Source organism: Thamnophis sirtalis, unplaced genomic scaffold (genome assembly GCF_051295495.1).
Source record: "Thamnophis sirtalis isolate CommonGarterSnake01/CBP01778 unplaced genomic scaffold, rThaSir2_p1.2 scaffold_2, whole genome shotgun sequence".
NCBI classification, from domain to species: Eukaryota; Metazoa; Chordata; class Lepidosauria; order Squamata; family Natricidae; genus Thamnophis; species Thamnophis sirtalis.
Window position 1 is genome coordinate 151,008,628 of NW_028261382.1, and position 14,285 is coordinate 151,022,912.

Sequence of the window (14,285 nt, forward strand, 5' to 3'; positions counted from 1 at the left end):
TTTCAGAATTCCAAAGTTATCCAGACAACTGACAGAATTTACACCATTTGCCTCAAAAGGTGTAATTAATTTTACACCCTTTATTTAATTATTTATTTTAATTAGTTAAAATAAGCAATTAATTTTCAATTATGTAATTACACAATTTAGACAAATGTAAGTCAAGTCAGTTGGGTAGAGGTAGTCCTTGATTTATAGCCATTTAGTTAAGTGACAATTCGAACAATAGCACTGAAAAAAGTGACTTATGACCACTCCTCGAACTTATAAACATCACAACATCCCCACAGTCATGTGATCAAAATTGATGATGGTTGCAGGATCCTCGATCACATAATCACCATTTGCGATCTCTTCATACAGCTTCTTACAAGCAAAGTCATGGGAGAAAGCCAGGTTCATTTAATGATATGATTCACTTAACAACTGTCCCTCCAGATATTTTATTTTTTATTTGGGCACTTTACGTACTTGATTTCACAAACAATCAAGATTTTTTCTTCCTTCACTATAACTATAAAATTACCAGAAGTAGCCAAACAACAGCAAGCACAATAACAGAATGAAAAAAACCATGCTGATTTTAAGGATACCAGATTTGAAATGTAATTTTAACATATATTTCACAGAGTTCTACACTTCTTGTTGGGAATTAAAGTTCAGCAACATTTGAAGAGCCCTGTGTTTTCCCTGACCCTGTTTAAGGCTTTAACTCCCTAATCTATAATATTTTTCAATCTTTCCTATACTAGCTGGGAAACCTTAGCAATTGTCCTCGTGCAATTGGACCTCACCTCATTCCTAAGAGGTCCATAAAAGGGGGGGGGTGTGCATAAGCGCACCAGCATGCCTACCATCCCTGTCCCCATTTACTTGTATTCATTTCCTTTGTTCATGGCCATGTTCATACTTATACCTGCTATCCTGTACATGTTTGACAAATTAATAATAAATAAATAAAATAAATCCCTCCAACTCATTATATATACTGCCTCTTTCTAATGAAGGAATAATATGGGCAGGAGCTGTCCAGCAGCCTTCCTCCCAATATATCTGGAATGCATCAAAAGGACGGACTGACACACCCACACACTGTGTTGAGGTTGAACATCATAGGACTAGGGGTTTCCCATTGTATGGAAGCGTTACACAAATCATCCTCATTTAACAATCACAACCGGCACAGGTAATTTGGTTGTTAATCAAAGTGATTGCTAAGTGAAATTATACCTGTGCTTATGATTTTAATTCAGTTTTCGATTGCTTTACAGACCTGTGAAGATCACAAATGTGAGAATGGTTGTAAAGTTATTTTTCATCACTCTTGTTAACTGTGAATGATCATTAAAGAAGACAGTAGCTAAACAAAAACAACCTGTGTATATATACAGACCCAGACCCTTTGCAATTAGTTTTAAACAACATAAAGAGTGGTGGATACTGGAATGGGAAGATGGGGCGAATCCATGTAGCTTCTTTACCTCCTTATGTTTTTTCGTGCAAAGATCGGTTTTGTGAAACTCCTCATGTTTCCTATAGTGAATATTTTATTTATTTACATCTCATGTTTATTATATTTTTACATAGCTCAGATGGTGATTTTTTCTCTGTGAGGTCGGTTGGGCAGAGAGAGGGAGGGAAAGAGGGAGAGAGAGGGCGGAGGGAGGGAGAGTGGGAGAGGGACTGGCCCAGTCATTCAACCAGTTTCCATACTTAAGGTGAGACTAGAGCTCAGATTCTCCTGGTTTCTAGCCTAAGGCCTTTACCATTGCTGGAGACTTTCTGGAAATGTCCATCGAGTTTCCTTGGCAACGAAACAGAGATATCTGCCAATGTTTTCATCCCAAATTTTTTAAAAACTTCCTAGGAAAATCTGTCATTTAACCCTTAATGAGAACAGCCAAGAATGTGAGGTGCTCTGTACACAGGAGCTTGACATCCCCGAGAAATCTGCTGAGAACCTGTCATACCTATTACTATCCTTTGTAATTTTTTTCAGGAATTTTCCATATAAAATAGAACAAGTTTATAGAAGATCATGCTTAGTGAAGTCTCCAGTAACAATTATTTGCCTTGTCTACTAAACAGGACATTTTAAATATAAACAGCATCAGGTTAGCCTGGTGGGATTGGTAAAAAATGTAATACATGGTATTCTTCATCTTACAACCACAATTGATCCCAACATTTCTGTTGCTAAGTAAGACATTTGTTAAGTGAATTTTGCCCCGTTTTATGTTTTTTCTTGCCACAGTTAAGTGAATCACTGCAGTTCTTAAATTTGTAACTCTATTGTTAAATGAATCTGGCATGATCTTAGGACACTTTGATGGTCATAAATATGAGTCAGTTGCCAAGCATCTGGATTTTGAACATATGACCATGGGGATATTGCAAGAGTTGTAAGTGTGAAAAACAGTCATAACTCACTTTTTTCAATGACATTGTAATTTCAAATGGTCACTAAGTGTTGTGGCCTGCCAGCAGCCAGTGGAGCTGACAGCAGATTTGGACAGTGAGGAGGTTGGGAAGGAACATGGGCCAGTCCTGGAGTCTGGGGAAGGCTCTGATGAGGGCTCTGTGTCGGAATCAGAGAGCGGGCCAGAGCTGTACGCCTGTTATCAGCTGCCTTCAGAGTCAGACATCAGTGAGGCAGGTGAACAGCTGGAGCCTGTTCCCAGTATGAGCATGCACAGAATTGTCAGACAAAGGGAACAGCTAAAGAACGGGGGGGGGGGCTGACTTGGGAACAAGGCCACAGGTGGACTATAAATGGTCCCCCCCCCTGAGGAAATAAAAGAGGAGCGAAAGGGGAGTGGAGTTTGCAAGAGACAATTAGTTCGCTTAATTGGTTCATGACTCTCCGAGACTCCTTGTCATGTTATGCAGATATCGGCCTGTCAGTTCTCCAAGCCAGATAAGTTCTGTGACTATAAATCCTCCCTTGAAAGACTTTGCTAGATGTGAATGAGCAGAATTCACAGTAAATTAATAAAAGCGGTTTTTGTTGGGACAAGGAGTTTGCTGCATGCTCTTGGGAAGCCTAGGTCAGAACACTAAGTAAACAATTGTAAGTCAAGGACTACCTGTATAGTATCCCAAATTAAGGCATCCATTTGTGTGACTAATGAAAATAAAAGACAGCAACTGTCCATTCCACCCAAAGCCTTCGCTGACAGCACAGCTTTAAACATAAATTAATAAAAATATGTTTTGGGATTCTGAGAGCTCATTAGGAGTACGTAAAAAGTGGGAGGTGAAGCCAGCAATTCTTGGCCTGCTGACACAGACCTAGTAGACTCATTCTTATTTGCTGCAGCTCAAAGTGATATTCAGTTACAGTGGAGAAATCATAACAAAGACGGGAAACAGATCAGCACTCTCTGGATTTAACACCCTCTCCAGGGACCTAGTTTTTAAACTGCAGATGTTTTTAACCTTGTCTTAAAATGCAGTTGTACCCTATGCCCTATTCTGATGAACTTAAGAATAGTGTATAAACTGAAGCAATTCGAGTGAGAGAAGAGAGGGAGGCTGGCTTATCTGCCAATTGGAGCAGCTGACCTTTCAAATAATATCCTCCACCACTGTAACGATACATTATTCAAAAAATGTCCAAAACGCCAACATACACACTTTGCAATATGGGAATAAAACCAAAAAACCCTCAGCAGCATTTTGCTTGGAAACAGCAACTGGTTGCTTTTTTTTATTTCTAAAGAAATATTTTTCATGTGAAGGAAACATTAGGCTCCTCCATCAACCACAACTGTTTCTATAACTTCAGCTTGTCTGTGTGCTCTGTGGCACTTTGTTCTTCGGTTTTGCTGTCCTCAGCAGTATACACATCAAACACAGGACAGAAAAATAATACTTCATTCTGTTTTATTAAACCGCATGTCAACAAAAACCCAACACTGGTGATTGAGTTGAGCATATTTTAGCAGGGAGATATAGGCAGTTCTTTTATGAACTAGAACAACACTGAAGTTCTGGAAGTATTTACTTATAAATAATTTTAGCCAACTTACATAAACATTTGTCAGATTTCATCACAGAATTTGCATGTGAAATTTGCATTCCGTGGGGGATTTCCAGTGAAGCATGCCCCTTGCAGGCTCAATTCAAACTGTCCTGGCTGCTACATAGGCCTGGGAAATCTGTGATTTGTTAGATCCGGGAAGTTGTCAATGCTTCACTATGGAATGGTAATGGATGATGCCAGCAGCTTTGAAGGAGGCTGAGGGGTACCCACTCCTTTATAGGTCCTTCCTGGATCTAATCGTGTTTGGGCATTATTGCCCATTACTCCAATCTTTTGGGGCAGATCACCAAGCCTGTGATAGAAACTGATTCAGCTGCACAGCATTCTAAAGAATTGGATTATCTTAAGCTTTTCCATCAGGTTCAGGTCTGAGACTAAGATGAAGACAGCTTTGACTGCTAAAGTTGCTTACATTTACCAGGACCTTGATAGGGTCCCATACTTGATCTAACTGGCCCGGAGGTAATATTCACCCGGTTCTCTCTGGTTTGGGCAAACCGGTAGCGGTGGCTGTGGGAGGCTCTGCCCACCCGTCCCAACGTAATGCAAAAGCACTGCGTATGCTCAGAAGGCAGTGCACATATGCAGACGAGGTGCATGTGAGTGAAGCAAGCTCACATTTGTGAACTGGTAGGAAGGTAAGTAAATCCCACCTCTGAACTGGCCCTCTCAAAGATTTAGAGTTCTTGCAAGCCCTGCTCTATTTTTGCAGTTCTATTATTAACTCAGTGGGTGATTCCAGGTATTACTAGTGTGAGAGAGATTGGTCCAGTGTTTGCCTTCCTGTGTAATGGATCTGTTTCCTCTCTCCCACTTTTTAATATCTTTATGAAGCTACTGGGAAAGTTCATATGGAAGTTCAGGCTGCAATACTATCAATACTCTCACTCCAAGGCCAGTTGAAGATTCTTTCAAAGTCTTGTTTGGACGCTTGGGGGATGTTGGGGGCCTAAATGGGAGGAAGAATGCTAAAGCTGAACCTATATAAGATGGTATTGTTTGTTGTTTGTACAATGTAATTCTCTGCCAATTCTCAAAGGGCTTGCATTGCCTCCAAGGACGCAGGCCCAAACAGAAGGGGCTGAATGGGGAAATAGAGGCTGTGATCATCAATCTGCTGGTGAAACATTTTTAAAGGTTTTTTTTTACTTTATTATTTTTTTATAAATAATTCAAGGTGGTAAATATATCTAATATTCCTTCCTCTTCCTCCTTTTTCCACAACAATCCTCCGAGATGGTTGGGGCTGAGAGAGAATGACTGGCATCCAGATGGCTTTTATACCTATGGCAAGACTAAAACTCAAGTCTCCTGGTTTCTAGCATGGTATGGAAGGACCTTGCTATAATAACTCATGGCCTTACCATTATTTGAGTAGACTTTTGTAATGCACTCAACCTCGGGGTGTGTTGGAGGCCTGGCACACAACACCATAGTGTTGATTATATATCCCTATTTTTCTTGGCACCAAAATATCTTCAGGTCTTCTTTTGGCACTCTGAATCAACTTGTCCAAGGAGATTCTTTTGGGCGCATCTACCATGGGTAGCCCAATTCCAAGCGGTGTGATGTGTGAAGGACATGAAATCCTGCTTCACTGCAATTGCACTTATATTTTGTAATAATTCTTGAAGCTAGGTTAGCCTGTTTAGTATTGGCTTTCCTGAAGTTGGTAAAAATTGGTCACTAACAATTACTTTATCTTTATTATCTTCGTTGTTTGCATAGGGCTATATTATGTCATTTCTTTTTATTGTATTGTATGAATGTTGTAAGCCACCATAAATCCAAATGGTTTAGCTGCCCACACATTTAATGAATAATAATTTCACAAAACTAATTAAAATCACCAATGCTATATTATTTATTATTAATTGTTAAAGGTATACCATGCCACACTTTTAGGAACATAAAATAACATTTGGAGTTTGACATTGTCAATGAAAATGCCAGACAACATCCACAGAAAAAATGCTGTTGGAAAAAGAGGGAAACATTACTTTAAGGTAGCTAATGGTGCTTTTAGCTGGGAATCAAATGTATGAGGATTTATTTAAAAATGGTCAGAAGAATGTTTGGTGGATGTGAGCATGAACCCTAAGCTTTTCATGTTTACAAAAAGAAAAAAGAAAACGTGAAATTCAACTTAATCAGTTTTAAAAAAATTAAACACACCGAAGCTTGTTAGTTGGAAATGTGCATATAGTTACATTTTGTATTTAATTTTAAATGCAATCAGATTCTTTAAAAATGTAGCCATAATTAAGGTGTTAAATATTTAATTAAGGCATTGATTAACAGTATTCTCTTCCTTAGTCAAATTTTCTGTTAGAGGGAAGTTTTTGTAATAATGAATTATTATTATATAGGTAAGGCAAGCTGGAGCTATAGATGTTGTAATCTTGAATAGATTAACTATTATGATTGTACTGAACTTTGTTGTGTCAAAGCTTGGAATCGCCACAGTAATAAAATAGCAACAAATAACCATAAATCTGAACACTTTTCTTAATTTAGAAATGTGAAGAAATCTCTCTCTTAGCTCAAAGATGTAAGAAATCATATTCAAATTATGTATCCAAATCAAATCCTATTGAGATAATCCATAACTTTCTATGATGAAGAAAAGCAAGTTTTCAAAAGCTGAAGTATTGTCTTTAAAAAGGAGAGTTGAGAAGAAACAAACATAAATTTAAAACATGCTAGCCACATTTCTATCAAGTAACACATTTGAGCTTGTATGGGCCGAATGCCACATATTTAAAAGAGCACTGTGTACATTAGACATTCTTTTGTGACAACTAGAGTGGCAAAACGCATGTATTTTTCCACTCATTGCATCTGCAGAGACTTGGCTAGTAGCCTTTTTTAACATGATCCATTCGCTGTTAATGAGAAGGAGCTGCAAGAAGAGATACAGGGTCTCTTTGAAGAATATTCTTAGTATCTGATAGATAAAATTCTGAGCACTTTGAGTTGATCCAGGGAGACAGGCATGATCTTGTATGGTTATCTGGGAGGAGTTTGTTCCTGTAACAGTTGTGAAAATGTACAGAAACCTTGGATCTGTTAATCTTTCCACTTGCTTATTTAAAAAATTCACATCTGTCCTTGTTACGGAAGGAAATACTGTATATGTTTTACCCAGGTAGTGTTCACTTACTCTTTAAGGAATGGGATGGTTCAGGCTGCCTTGAAGGTGGTGATCATGGGCCCTCTATTCAAGAAATTATTGCAGAACCCAACAGCCGAAAACAACTTTCACCCAGCTTCCAACTCCTTTCTTGGGAAGCTGGTTGAGAAGATGGTCAGGCTGCAGCTTCAGATGGATTTAGAAGTGAATTATCTAGATCAATTTTTGTCATATTTCAGTCAAAGAATAGTACTAAAATGGTATTGATACATTTGTTGATGGTCTCTGGTGTAATTCTGCTGAGATGGTACAACAATTCTGGCTTTCATGAATCTCTCGGCAATCTTCAACACCATCAATCATGTAGCCTTATGGACTTGTATACAAGAATGGAATGGGAAACATAATGTGGTAAATCTCCATTCTTCATGGATAGTTCAGTTGCTGTTGGCAGGAGTAGAGAGATTGCACCCTTAAGTTGCAGGGTGCAAAAAGGCTTGACACTTATCCCTTTCTTGTTTAACAACTAAATGAAACTGCCGGGTAAGGTCATCCATCAAATTCTGATGATTCTCAGTTTATATCTCAACTCCTTGAGATGATGCTCTCAAGATTTTGCCCTAGTGATAGAAGACTGGGGAGGAACAAACTCATCCTAGTAGCTGTGGATACATGGATCTTTAAATCTGGGATCTTGAATCTCTACTTGCATCCCCCCCAGATGGAACTGAAAGGAAACCCTGGTAGAGAACCACAGGGATGACCTGTGGAAGTCTAGGCAGGACCAGGCCCAGTTATACAAACAAGAGCATACTTTAAGCCTTAGAAACAGTAAAAGTGGGAGAAAGAAGGTTGGATGGACTCCTTCCTCATTTATTAGAGTATAAGACGGAGAAGGGAAAACTCAAGATTTTGTTAGTAGCTTAATAATACATATTATTATGGCAGCAAGAATGATCTTTGCCCCAAACTGGAAAAACAAGGAAATTCCACAAGGAGAAGAAGTAATTAGGAAAATTCTGATTTGTGCTGAAATGGATAAAGTGACGTGGGAATTGAAGAACAAAGACGAATCAGATTATAAGATCTGGGATAAATTTTATCAATGGTTGGAACAAAAAAGGAAAGACCCAAAATAAGCAATGACTAAGATTTATAGAATGGAGATTAGAATTATGTAGGAAATCAGAACAAAGCAACATGGATGGAAATATGATATCCTTATATTTGTAAATACTGAACAGACCAATTGTAAATAAGCAAGGTGGTTATAATATTTAATTTTATATTCTAATATGTGTGGCAAAGACAGGACGTTACACTGTATCCAATCTTTTTAATGTGTGTTTAATAAAAAACTTTTTAATAAAAAGCTAATGGCCTTTTAACTTCTAACATTATCCTCTCTAGTGAGTGCTGAAAATCTAGCAGTCTATTCAGTAAGCAAGAAGCCTTTGTGAATACGTTAACATTCTGATTAGAAAATATTTAAGTGTTTGTAAATTTTTACAGCATAATATGTGTGTGTGTCTGTGTGTATAATTTAAGAGGCAATGAAAATGTGTATGTCGCTAGGTGATCCTGCAAATACTATAAGCATAAGCAGCAAATATAATTCCATATTTGAAAAAAAATGCCTCTCTCAAGCAGCCACATATCTTATCAAAGCCTGTTATGAAGAAGAAAGATCTAGAGTACTTGACCCTTCCAGCTGTAGGCAACTTGTATTGTAAATCTTCATTTCATTTTATGAGAGCAAACAGCTGTGTGTTACTAAGGTCCTTGTGTCCTGGCTCTGAAAAAAAGGGAAGCTGAAAAAAGAAACTAGTTTTACTAAATTGCCTAATTCTGAAATTTCCATAGAGTAATCTTACCCACCACATTTCTGGTTTTTGTTAACTCTTTCTTCAAGGGTATATTGTCACCCTAGCTAGCCCATTCATGTGTGATGGTGTCACACATCTCCTCAGTTAAGTCAGAAATCATATAGAAGCATGAAGCTAATGATTGTTTCAATCTTACAATTCAAAATGATTTTCTTCTTCTTTATTCTGGAAACATTTCTTTCCTCCATGCTGTAAGATCAATGAGATTTCCTCCAAATACCTGTTTTTTTATTGCGTAGTCTTCCAAAAATGTGATGCTATTCTTGTTAACTCAGCAATGACACGTTCCTAACATCAATTGGAGGATGTATTTTCTCAAAATAAAGAGAGAATGTTCCAAAATTGTAGGCTAGCTACATACCAAATGTACAGTACTGAAGAGCAAACCACTGCAGTTTCTTTGAATGATTCAATACGCTTTTACATCAAAGAACAACTATCAAAATATCTAAATTTTATCCCAAGTATTTTTTCACGGGCGCACTAGCTTGAATCTTTTAACTCTGGGGAGACCACTTAAAATTGAGAGTTTTTACAAAGTGGAATATATGTGTTCTTTATTCATTGTTTGTTATGTTAGTCTCATTCCAACTAATATGTAACTCTGGGATTGTACCTGTTGAAGATATTGCTTTTTAAATATTAATTTTCCCTCAATTTGCTTGCCAATTTAAAATAAAATAAAAGGTGCAGTGGGATTTTCAGAGTCAAATCTCACAGTAATCATTTTGTACAAATACAAGAAGTATTTCTCAACAGGAAATGCCTGCCTTACAAAATGATTAGTGCTGGTGGCAGTTTCCTGAAGAAAAACAATGCACATACATTTCTAGTTTGTTATCTAGACTAGAGAAGATGACTTCAAAGAGGCTGCTCTGTGACTAATGGCTATCTGAGGGTGAAAAGAAAACATGCTTTCTCAAGCACTTCATCAACCTCGCAAACCAGAGAAATGATAATTCGAGTCAGCAAATAGTTTGGTTTTGCCAAGTGTATATAACACTTCCCAACACCCAGTGGGATACGCATCCCATTCTGTCACTAGAACAGGATACCCTTAGAAGCAGCAGAATTATTTCCAAGCAGATAAAAATCACCAGATCGAATCAAGTCAGTCATCTAAATAGCATTGCATTCTTCCATCTGCTTGCAAAACCCAGCTATCACAGGAGCCTTTGAAAAGGGCTTCAAAGGAAGATACATTTCTACAGTTATTTTCTTTTTAATCTTTTGGTTAGAAGAATATGGCACTGTAAAAAAAGTGATTGTTGTTCTACTTATCATGAGTACAATAGTATTGTATTAGAGTTGTGCAAATTATTTGGAGGAGCAGTTACACAAAATTACCAAAATATCCCTTTGAAGCTAGTACTCAAGATTACCAAGGCACTACAGCCAATCAGAGGTCTGCCAGAAATTTCAAGGCACAGCCCATGATTTCTGGGAATATGATCACATACATACATCTGAAATTAATTACTGACACCAATGTGGTTTAAGGCACCAGGGTAGAAATCAGGAGACTGTGAATTATAGTCCTGCCTTAGGCATGAAAGCCAGCTAAATTCCGTAACTCTCTTAATCTCTGTGTCTTGATTTCCAGCCTGATGTGTTAACCACTAGACCAAACTAGCTCAATTGCCATCTAATTTTAGGATAAATTTGAAGATTTTTGCTCGGAATGAATTAAGGAATTTTAAGTAAACAAAAAAAAGTGGTGTCTGCTAAGCAGGATTTCTGTATCTCAGTTCTGTTCATTCCAAGTTATAATTTTGTATATTGTTTTCTATTCTAAATGTCACTTAGGTAAGAAGATGGATGTACAAAGTTGATAAATAAAAAGAACATATTCAAGCATATCTATTCCAAACAGCAGGGTTATTCAGAATGCAACAATGTAGTCACAGTAGAAATAGATGAACAGTAGAAATATAACAAAAATTTATATAAAATATATAAATTATATAAATTATAGCACAGCTCTTAATAGATCATACTGTATCAAACATTCTTCTATTTTTCTCAGATAGTAACTCAGAAATCCAAAAACCTGATATTTTATTATCATAATTAGATCATTAAGAAATGGTTCTTTCACAGGAAAGTGAATATACAGCCTGGTGCTGTCCACTTGCTCTGAAATTACAGTCTCAGTAGCAATAAAGCACAAAGGCTGCAATTCTTGCATAGTTAAGAGTAACCTACAATACAATACAATACCAGAGTTGGAATGGACCTTGGAAGGCTTCTAGTCCAACCCCCTGCTTAGGCAGGAAAACCTACACCACTTCAGACAAATGGTCATCCAACATCTTTAAAAATTCCAGTGTTGGAGCCTTCACAACTTCTGGAGGCAAGTTGTTCCACTGATTAATTGTTCTAACTGTTAGGTAATTTCTCCTTAGTTCTAAGTTGCTTCTCTCCTTGATTAGTTTCCACCCATTGCTTCTTGTTCTACCCTCAGGTGCCTTGGAGAATAGTTTGACTCCCTCTTCTTTGTGGCAACCCCTGAGATATTGGAACACTGCTATCATGTCTCCCCTAGTCCTTCTTTTCATTAAACTAGACATACCCAGCTCCTGCAACCGTTCTTCATATGTTTTAGTCTCCAGTCCCGTAATCATCTTTGTTGCTCTTCTCTGCACTCTTTCTGGAGTCTCTACATCTTTTCTATATCGTGGTGACCAAAACTGAATGCAATATTCCAAGTGTGGCCCTACCAAGGCATTATAAAGTGGTATTAACACTTCACATGATCTTGATTCTATCCCTCTGTTTATGTAGCTTAGAACTGTGGTGAAATTTTTGGCAGCTGCTGCACACTGCTGGTTCATATTTAAATGGTTGTCCACTAGGATTCCAAGATCCCTTTCACAGTTACTACTATTGAGCAAGGTACCACCTATACTGTACTTGTGCATTTCGTTTTTCTTGCCTAAATGTAGAATCTTACTACCTTGCTGAAGTTATTTAATTTATTTCAGAATTCACATTTTTACTATTGTTCACTTATACATTCTGTCCTTCAGATAAAATAATTCCAAGACAGTGCAAAATATAATGTATTCTGTGCATCATTGCCAAAAACACACAGAGGCTTTTTTTAAACAAAAAAAAATCCCACATAAAAGACAAGATAGATATAATCTGAAGACAACTCAGAGACACATTACAATCCAAATAACTGTAAAAAGGAGTTATTTATATCTCAAAACATTGCCAAGTGGGGCCGATCTCAAGTTTTCTCATTATGTGCCATTCCCACTGGAAGGAATCACACATAGGGCCTAACTAGTCTTAAAACTCAAATTTAACATTACTGGAGAAAGCATTCATTATATATTCTTGGTTCTTAAATCGTGAAAGGATTTACACACATATTAAGAGCTGACAAATTTCAAAATTTATAGGCTCCAAAACATGAGACTCATAACCCAATAAAAACTATAATGTAGTTCTATATATCTATATCTAAGAGCCAGCAATATGATTCACTTCCAAGCATAATTTTATACACACATTGTTAGGTTTTCATGGATATAACAATGCTGTCAACTAATAGTTGGCAACATCCAAAATATGTAAAATGGTATTATTTAGCTTTCCTCCTAAAATAATAGAACTAAAAAGTATGGTCTTGTAACACTTTTTTTTATAGAAGGTGCAGAACATCTTTAAATTGTTCATGTGGAACCAGCAATATAGCAATAGCAATAGCAGTTAGACTTATATACCGCTTCATAGGGCTTTCAGCCCTCTCTAAGCGGTTTATAGAGTCAGCATATTGCCCCCACAGTCTGGGTCCTCATTTCACCCACCTCGGAAGGATGGAAGGCTGAGTCAACCTTGAGCCGGTGAGATTAGAACCGCTGAACTGCAGATAACAGTCAGCTGAAGTGGCCTGCAGTACTGCACCCTAACCACTGCGCCACCTCGGCGCAGAGATATGCAGTATCTCTTTCTCAATCTTTATTAACTGGCGATCTTTGTATTTTGAAAAATCACTGGACACATTTCATAACAGAGCTAGTGATTTTCCAAAAGAATGGGGAATCAATATTTATTAGGAAGTTGCATAATGTTTGAATGATATTTTACAATGAATGGTTTGGGTATTACAGGAGCCAATATGTCCTTGGAAATGAGATATGTTGTTTTTCTTGCAGTCTAAGTCAAAAGGCCCATAAAGAGCCATGATAAGTGACCAGTGGTGAAGGGCTGTGCCCGGAGCAAATTCAACTGGATGAGGTGTCATAGTCTGGCTGGACACCAAACTATATCAGGAAAAAAAACAAAAAAAGTTCTTAAAATTGAAAAAGTCAAACGTAGCCGTGTTGGTCAGATTTATTCTACAATTATCAACATTTGAGATTTATTTTCCACAGACAGACTGGTAGCTTGAAAACAGCTTTGTAATAATTAGATTTATTTTTTTATAAACAACCTAGTATCCTTTTCAGTTATAATCCAGTAGCGACTCATGGCCAACTAGTATTTTTAAAGGTCATGTTGCATTTTAACTATTACATGTGGAGTCAGCAGATCTAAAATATTGCAAAATATTACTTTTTTATTGCCATGTTCTTAAGTGTAATTTTCATAGTAATTTCATTATAGTTCAGGTACAACAATGTAAAAAGCATAAAATATATAAACCTCAGCTAATGAATATATGGAATATTAATGGTTAATAATATCCTTAATAATATCATAACAAACATTATAAATGAACCCTAGAATCTAGCTAGCTTGTAATTTGGACTGCTGACAGAGAAACATAAACATTGAATGATTAGAAAGAGACATACAAATAACATTTATTTCCTATCTCTATAAATATCTCTATACAAATTCAATATAGGAAAAAATGAGGAAGAGCTTCAACATTCAAAATCCAAAAGACAAATGCATTCACTAAAAAGTGTGTCTAATCATCTACCTGATCAGATGTGAGAGCATTAAAACATGAATTTGAAATTCTCTACAATAATTGGGCATGATTAAAGTGGTAGAAAAACATGGTGATTTTCACCTCGGATTCAGTTTCCAGAATTTCAAAATTTGGATTTGCCACTTCAACATTTTAGCATGTTAATCTACAGAAGTGCTAAAGGAATGCTTCTCAAAAAAATTATGCTTATTAGAAATTCCTTTTTGCCCTATGTAAGTAAAACCCTTCAAGTCAATTTAAATGAACCTATTGAGATTGGGTAATGAATTT

General features: G+C 36.9%; 1 protein-coding gene across 1 annotated transcript in view; it reads right to left on the reverse strand.

Annotated features, from left to right (window-relative positions):
• COLEC12 (collectin subfamily member 12) overlaps positions 1-14,285 on the reverse strand; it is a 103,565-nt gene that overhangs the window by 66,937 nt on the left and 22,343 nt on the right. The gene's annotated exons all lie outside the window — the stretch shown is intronic.